Consider the following 8,851-nt stretch of genomic DNA (forward strand, 5'->3'; position numbering starts at 1 on the left):
TGTTTATAATGGTTCCACTTACTTTAAAAACCTCACTTTGGAGAACTATAATGCTTTCCAAGATAAAAGTTAAATTGACTGAAAAATAAACAATTTCAGACAATCAAGAGGTAGTTTTTAAAATTTATTCAACTATAGTTGACATGCAATATTATATTAGTTTCAGGTGTACAAAATAGTGATTTGACATTTATCTAACTTATGAAGTGATCACCCCGATAAATCTAGTACCCACCTGATAGCAGGAGAGAGTTTTAATGAAGAAACCCTGAAAAGAGACTTGTACAATATGTTCTAGTAGAGAAAACTGCGAGGCTGTGTGTGATCAGGAGCCCTGAGCCCCCAGGCTGATCTTTCCTTCCTGAACTTTTTTCTCTCCATTTCCTCATCAGCAGAGGCTGAATTTCCAGGAAGCGGATGAAGCATAAGCGCATAATTGTCAGGGCCCTGCCAAGACCAGCAAGGGTCCGAGGGCCCGAGGGTCCTTAGCACTGTGCTTACATGGTCTTGTACTTTCCTATCACCAGGTGCAGGGCCGGAGGTCTTCCTGCAATATGGAGCCAGAGAGTAGCTTATGGAAAATGTCCAATAATTAGATGTGTGAAGCTGTTAGCAGATGATTCGTTTTCACCAATATCTATCAAAATAAAGATTCTGTCCACAACTTGACACACTTGATGATGGGCCTATACAGTCTAAAATGCACTGTGCTTGTTTGGTTATGGGAATCATACAGAATAGAATTCATCTGAATTCTGCTTTATGTAGGACACAAACTTACAGCTATGCTACAGCTAGTGTACCTGTGTTTGAGGACACGTTTGTTTATTTGGCATCCTTTCATTTAAAAATAATTTTGATCAACTGTAAAAGAGGAAAAGCTAAATTATCTTTCAGTTCTCTACGTATAAAAAAAGATACTTCAGCCTGGCTGACGGGGCTCAGTGGTTGAGCGTTGACATATGAACCAGGAGGTCAGGGCACATGCCAGGGTTGCAGGCTCAATTCCCAGTGGTGTCATGCAGGAGGCAGCTGATCAATGATTCTCATCATTGATGTTTCTATCTCTCCCTCTCCCTTCCTCTCTGAAATCCATAAAAATATATTTTTTAAAAAGATACTACAAAATCATTACAAAGACATTTACCCTCCCCTACCCCCAACTATGCAATAAAAGCAATATAGAAATATGTTAGGCAGTTAATAAAACCAGAATGTTGTTTTCTGGATTTTGAAATATCTGTGCTAATTGTCAAGTTATAAAATTTGTAATTTGTGATTTCTGTTAATTTAAATAAATATTCACATATGTAAAATATACTTGGTGTACCAGTTAATAATGCAGATTTTTTTCAATACATGGAGTTACACATATGTTGATATAAATGTGATTTGATATGTATGCTATTTTGTTGTATTGACAGCAAGCTTCAAAACTTCATATGTCAAATTTCCTGAAGGTGTTAACATCATACATATTTTTACACTTAAAAATGTCGAATTTCATGCCCAAAAAAAAGGAGCATTTGTGGGAAGTTTTAATACATTACTTTATTTTGAAGAAAAAGTTATTGTATGTTTTGGGAAGCTTATAGTAAACATGCTCCATCTCAAGATACTTGTGAATGCTGGTTTAAATGATTTAAAAGTGATAATTTTGATCTGAAAGACAAAAAATGTCCAAGTCAACCAAAAAAAAGTTTGAAGACCAACAATTATAAGCATTATTGGATGAAGATGCGTGTCAAACTCAAAAACAACTTGCAGAAAGATTAAACGTTGCTCATCAAACAGTTTCTGATCATTTACAAGCAATGGGAAAGATTTTAAATGAAGGAAAATGGGTGCCACATCAACTGAACGAAAGACAAATGGAAAACCAAAAAATCATCAGTAAAATGTTGCTTCAATGGCACCAAAGTAAGTCTTTTTTGCATCAAGTTATGACTGGCGATGAAAAGTGGGTTTATTTTAAGAATCCCAAATGCACAAAATCATGGGTTGATCCAGGTCAACCATCAACATTGACTGCAAGGCCAAATCGCTTTGGAAAGAAGACAATGCTCTGTGTTTGGTGGGATCAGGAAGGTGTGGTGTATTAGGAGCTTCTATAACCAGGTGAAACCATTAATACTGATCGCTACCGACAACAAATAATCAATTTGAACCATGCTTTGATCGTGAAATGACCAGAGTGGGCCATAAGACACAGCAAAGTAATTTTGCTTCATGATAACGCACCATCACACACTTCAAAACCAGTCAAAGACACGTTAAAAGATCTTGCCTGGGAAGTATTAACCCACCTGCCATATTCACCAGACCTTGCTCCTTCAATTACCATTTCTTGTGATCAATGGCACATGCAATTTCTGAGCAGCACTTCGAAATGTAGGAAGAAGTGGAAAATTGGGTCTCTGAATGGTTTGCCTCAAAACAAGAACTTCTATTGGGACAGTATCCACAAATTACCTGAAAGACGGGAGAAATGTGTAGCCAGCAATGGGCATTACTTTGAATAAAGCAGTTTTTATGTTTCTCTTGAAATTATCGTGTTCTCTTTGATTACAAAATCCGCCATTGTTAACTGGTATACCTAAATATATATATATATGGAGAGAGAGAGAGATAGAGATAGACATAGAGAGAGAAAGAGATAGAGATAGAGATAGAGATATGGTACCATTGTTGTTCCTAACTGTGTTGACAATTATCTTATTGCTGAATTGTACAGGATAAATTTTCCTTGGCAATTTTTATTTTTTTAAAATATATTTTATTGATTTTTTACAGAGAGGAAGGGAGAGAGGTAGAGAGTCAGAAACATCGATGAGAGAGAAACATCCACCAGCTGCCTCCTGCACATCTCCCACTGGGGATGTGCCCGCAACCCAGGTACATGCCCTTGACCGGAATCGAACCTGGGACCCTTCAGTTTGCAGGCCGACACTCTATCCACTGAGCCAAACCAGTTTCGGCCCTTGGCAATTTTTATACTATCAATTAACACAAATTGACAATGCTTGGGCCAACTCAGTATTTCAAAAATTTCAAAACTTCATTATAATTATTTAAATATAATTTCTTATAGATGCTAAAATAGGAAAGTCTCCAAACATGCCTAATGTCAATATAATAGACAACTAAAATTTCCTAACTAATCACTACTAAAAGCTTTACAGTTGTATGTACAAGTATACAATTCAACACAAACACCAGTAAAACATTACAATATTAATTCCAATTCTCTATCAGACTTCCTGTGATAAAGCGCAAAAGTTAAATGCAGAAACTAACATTTGGGTATCTGTCAATTTTTCTGGAAGGCTATTTCAAAGTAGCTTAAATTAGCCAGATATAATATGAATTCTTATCACAATGCCACATAACATTAACATATATTGATAACTTAGTAGTTTTAATTCCGTTCTATGGAATAAGCCTATTTTGGAGACTTGGCACAATATTGCCAATAAATTAAACAAAAAGCTCAAGTCCAGGTATATAACTAAAAAGTCTTTTCTATATATTACAAAACCATCAACTTGAATTATAAATGGCTTCTACTAATTACTACCACTCAAAATTCACACAAAGTAAAGTGAAACGGGTAGCAGAAAGTGCTGGCACATTCACACTGCAGAGACAATGATAGAATTTAGCCAGCAAAAATTCAAATAGACAAATATGTAAACATTCGAATGCGAACTTTCATGAGTAAGACACGGAAAATGATTCATTGTTATTGTTTTGTAAACAATCCATTCTTTCAATATTGTCAAATTTGTCTTTTTGCCCAAAAAATGTGCAACAAATATTACATATTGTTCTGATTTTACATTTAATATAATTAAAAAGGAACCTATACAAATATCCTTAGCAACAATATTTCAACAAATATTCCAACAAATATTGCACTGAGAATTTTCACAACACAGTCAATAAACAAATTAAAATATAATAAACTTATATAAAGTCTCTGTGTCTGATTATCAATTAAAATCAAATTATTTCTTTATAGTTTAAAAAACAGTCCAACTATCTTAAAACACTCTGGTGTCGGGTGAATTTCCCGCCACAATATAAGCTGGCGCGGGCAATTATTTAGGTTTCCCGCGCAAAATCAGAGTTAGTTTAAAATTCCTATGTCTTTTGAAGTATGGGTTCGATTGAAATGGGTATGAAACGGTTCGCATACGCAGGTAGGTATCTTTGAAACAAATATTTGGTAATACGCAGTTACAATCGGCCCGAATTTACACGTTTCCCGCACTCCACCGCAAATCTATATGAACCGAGTTAAGACGGCTCCCGCCGAGTACGCGCAATTCACGCGAGCCGACTTAACTCGTTTCCCGCAACCCAAGTGTTAAAAAGCCAAGAAAAATTAGGTACACATAAGACTAATAAAATTTCTTTCAAAAGTTTAAAATTAACAGAACATTTTGGGTCACATATTTATAAAAGGTTAAATCTTTAATTCAACATTTAAATAGAATTTTTTTTTAAATGCCACCCAAATAAAATCCTAACTTTAAAATAGGATGTATAAATCATCATTACTATATGGTTTTTATAGCCATAATAAATATTGATAAAATATAGATTAAGAAGCACTAGTTTCCTTTATGAAAAAAAAAACCCCAATAATTTTAAAAAGTGTTTTTCATGTCTAAATTCCAGAAGACATGTTTTTCAGAAGACATGAAATAGCTAATGGTTTTCCCTGCAGACCTATTTTAGGCACAAGCTTACATGTGTTCATTCAAAAAATGTGATATTTCAATTAGAGTCCCTGTTAATTGGTACATAGACAGATACTTTGAAAGTCACAAGGCCTTATTATGACCTTCATGTATGCTGATGGATGCTGGACTAAGAGCTTCAGAGAAAGAAACACCTTCACGGAAACGGGGCTCCTTTGTCCTCCTTGGCTACAATATTTCAGCCTCTAGTATTTCAGCTTCCATTCTGAGGCCCTGAAACTGGGTAGAGAGGGGCAGATAGAACTATCCAGAAGTCACCAGAGCCATCACAAAAGAATGAAACAGTCCCTCTGGGCATTGACTGGCCTCTAAAGGTTGTCCTGAAAGCAAAATTCTTAGCCTCTATTTTATCTTTTATAGGAATGTTTTGGAAATTATTGCTGTTTTAATAAAGCCACATCTACATCTTAATTAGTAATACAACAGACTCTGTGTATGTCTTTTCACTCTCTTCAATATTCATAGTATATTTCATTGAGATTCAAGGTTGATCTTGGCCTAAACAAAACTAAATTTGCAGAAATGTTAGCTTTTTTAGAACTAATTGGACAAGCAGGCAGTCACTCCTAGAGTGCTTTCTGAGCTCTGTGGACAGTGCTTCTGACCATGAAGCAAATCTGTGACTCATAAGGAGAATCCGACTCGATTCATTTCCTTTTACAGATGCGTGGCCCTTGTCCAAGTCATTAGCTTTTTTATATCCTCCTTAAACAATAATAGTTCTAAAATGCATTGTGTTGGCCAGCAGATATTTTCTATCTCACAGTGGTTAACAAAGGGATTTTTTTTTTTTTTTTTTGGGGAATAGACCAGGACATAAATTGAGCAATCTCTGCAGTAGCATCATTTATTGTTTCTTCCTTACTTTTGCCTGGATGATCTGAGTTTTAATTAAGTTTTTGCTTCTCTCTGTACTCCCCCATTTTCCTACTTCTGTAATGACTTTTCCATTGGTGTATTTCTAATGCACCTCCCTAATCGCTGATGAAATCTTTTTTTTTTTTTTTTTTTTACAGAGAGGAAGGGAGAGAGACAGAGAGCCAGAAACATCGATCAGCTGCCTCCTGCACACCCCCCACTGGGGATGTGCCTGCAACCGAGGCACATGTCCTTGACCGGAATCGAACCTGGGACCCCTCAGTCCGCAGGCCAACACTCTATCCACTGAGCCAAACCAGTCAGAACACTGATGAAATCTTTGAGGGAAGTAGAAAGTTACAGCACCATTGTCAGCTGTCTTAAAGTTTCACAGCCACCAGCTTCATGGAGCTTATTACCAGGCCCTTCAAATGACTTCTGCCCTGCCCTCGCAATCCTGAATCATCCATCTAGGACTGCTGGCTCCTAACCACTCACCTGCCTGCCTGCCTGATCGCCCCTAACAGCCCTGCCCCTGCCAGCCTGATTGCGCCTAACTGCCTCTACCTTGGCCACGCCACAATGGCTTTCTCCAGAAGGATGTCCAGAATATGTCCGGTCTAATTAGCATATTAGCCTTTTATTAGTATAGATAATTTGCTGAAACTAAGAGTTATGTCTACATTAATATGCATCCATTATTTATTCATGCTCATAAAAGCATTTTAAGAAATTTCTCTAAGTTCTCCTCCAATTACCTTTTGATTTAACCACAGTCCAACATCTAAAAGAGTTTATCCCTGGAAAACCTCTGTCTTATCACAATTTCTGGGCATAGATACAGTAATAAATAAAAAGATATGCCAGATCTTTTTTTGATGTTTTCTACAATTTTAACCATAAAGAGATGAATTCTTCTCCATCCCTGACAAACTGTAGCATTACTCTGTTGAGTGATTTTTGTGGGGGGTTTTAAAGCTGAATATAAGCAAAACATGTCTAGATTGTTATACTTAATTTGGAGTCCCATGATGAAAGAAAAAAATCTGAAGTATATTTGGAGGAATATCCAATAATTAGTTATAAACTTGTAAAATGAAAACAAAGAGTTTAAAAGATATTGATGTTAAGAGAAACAATGTAAAATTATGAGGTGTTACAGTGGATCAGTTCACTTGAAAAGTTGAAACATGCATTCCTGTACTACAGAGGTAGGAAAGTTAAACACTATTATTTCCCAGCCTCCCTTGCAGCTAGGATTCCAGGTATGATTGGTCCAACAATCAGAGGCACTCACTTGAGACTTTCACTTGGAGCCGAGTTGGCCAACACAAAGTGTGGCAGTAGTGGTGTGACTCTGGAGCTGACAGCTGTTCATGTCTTTCTAATCCAGCGGGCAGCTTCCCAAAGTGGCAGGCAGCTTCTTGATTATTCCAAAAGCAGCAGCTTCTTTGGCAGCCCTCTCTTGTGATGTAGTTCCTAGAAGCTCAGCCTAGGTTCTGTTTCTTCTCAAAAATTCTGTGAGCTATCTATTTCCCATAATCAATCCCATTCGGTTTAGTAGCTAAAGAAGATTCTATGACCTACAGCCATGAATCTTGACCTATACAGAATCTGATAGCTAGAAGTAAGGTGCAGCAAGCAAAAGGATCTTAAATATGAAGTGGGCTGAGTTGAGGAGGTAGGGCTTTAAGCCATGAGCCCTCATGCCAACTGAAGTAAGGGTATCAAAGGAAGTGCGGTAGAACTTCACAATGCTAGCATGTGGGGGTGCCTCTGCCTCTTTCAGCAAAATCCTACAAGACAAATACCACTCAGGCTAAGGTTTACAAATCTACAGAGATGGAAAGGTATATATATATATATATATATATATATATATATATATATATATATATATATATATATAGCTTTGCTTAGGGAATTGTTCTGTCTACAAAAATAAATAAATAAAATTGACAGAAGTCCCAAATCTGGAGCCTTGAAGAAATGAAAAAGTCAACTACTACCACACTCCTTAAGTAAAGGTTCTGAGAAAGCTGTTAAAATGTTCTTAACCTTTTTCATGAACCTTCCCTTAAGAATTTTCTGCTAAGTAATGGGAGCCATCCAGAGGAAAAAGGTCAGATAAATACTGTTGTCATCCCATCAAGCCATTCTTTTAAGATCTCAGGGGAAAGAAAGAACACAGAAACCTGCAAGTGAAGATGGGTTCTCTGATAAAAACTATGCCTTGACAAGATCTTCCTGGTTACTCATGATAATAATTTAAGAAAGCAGACTAGAAACTTTCTAAGTTTTTAGGGAATTGTTTTATCAAAAAACAAAAACAGCCCTAACCATTTTGGCTTAGCTATTTCTCACAGCCAATTGGCATGGAAGTCAATTCCTCCCAGTGATACCTACAACAATCAAGGCTTAACTTCAAGACTGTACACAAAGCCCACAAAGGGGTGCACCAAGAGTGTCCACCTCAGGTAACTGGGGAGGGTGAGACACTGGGCCCTATAGGACACCTAGCACACAAAGCCACTCTATCAACACAGGGAAGCATAAAAAATGCAGAGACAAAGAAACAGGTCACAAATGACAGAAATGGAGCAAAGCAAACTATTGGATATAGAGTTCAAAACCATGCTTATAAGGTTTTTCAAGAATTTTCTAGACACTGCCGATAAATTTAGTAAGACCCTCAATAAGTCTAGTGAGACCCTCGAGGATCTGAAAAAGGACCAACTAGAAATTAAGCATACACTGACTGAAATAAAGAATAGTATACAGAGTTCCAACAGCAGACTACAGGATCACAAGAATCAAGTCAAAGATTTAAAATACAATTACGCCGAAACCGTTTGGCTCAGTGGATAGAGCATCGGCCTGCGGACTGAAAGGTCCCAGGTTCGATTCTGGTCAAGGGCATGTACCTGGGTTGCGGGCACATCCCCAGTAGGAGATGTGCAGGAGGCAGCTGATCGATGTTTCTCTCTCATCGATGTTTCTAACTCTCTATCTCTCTCCCTTCTTCTCTGTAAAAAATCAATAAAATATATTAAAAAAATAAAAAAAAATAAAATAAAATAAAATACAATTAAGCAAAAAACACCCAACTGGAAAGACAAAAAGAGAAAAGAATCCAAAAATATGAAGATAGTGTAAGGAGCCTCTGGGACAACTTCAAGCATACCAATATCTGAATTATGGGGGTGCCAGAAAAAGAGAGAGAGCAA

Source organism: Myotis yumanensis, unplaced genomic scaffold (genome assembly GCF_028538775.1).
Source record: "Myotis yumanensis isolate MYYU_CA2020_CCGP unplaced genomic scaffold, mMyoYum1.0.hap1 SCAF_10, whole genome shotgun sequence".
Classification (NCBI taxonomy): Eukaryota; Metazoa; Chordata; class Mammalia; order Chiroptera; family Vespertilionidae; genus Myotis; species Myotis yumanensis.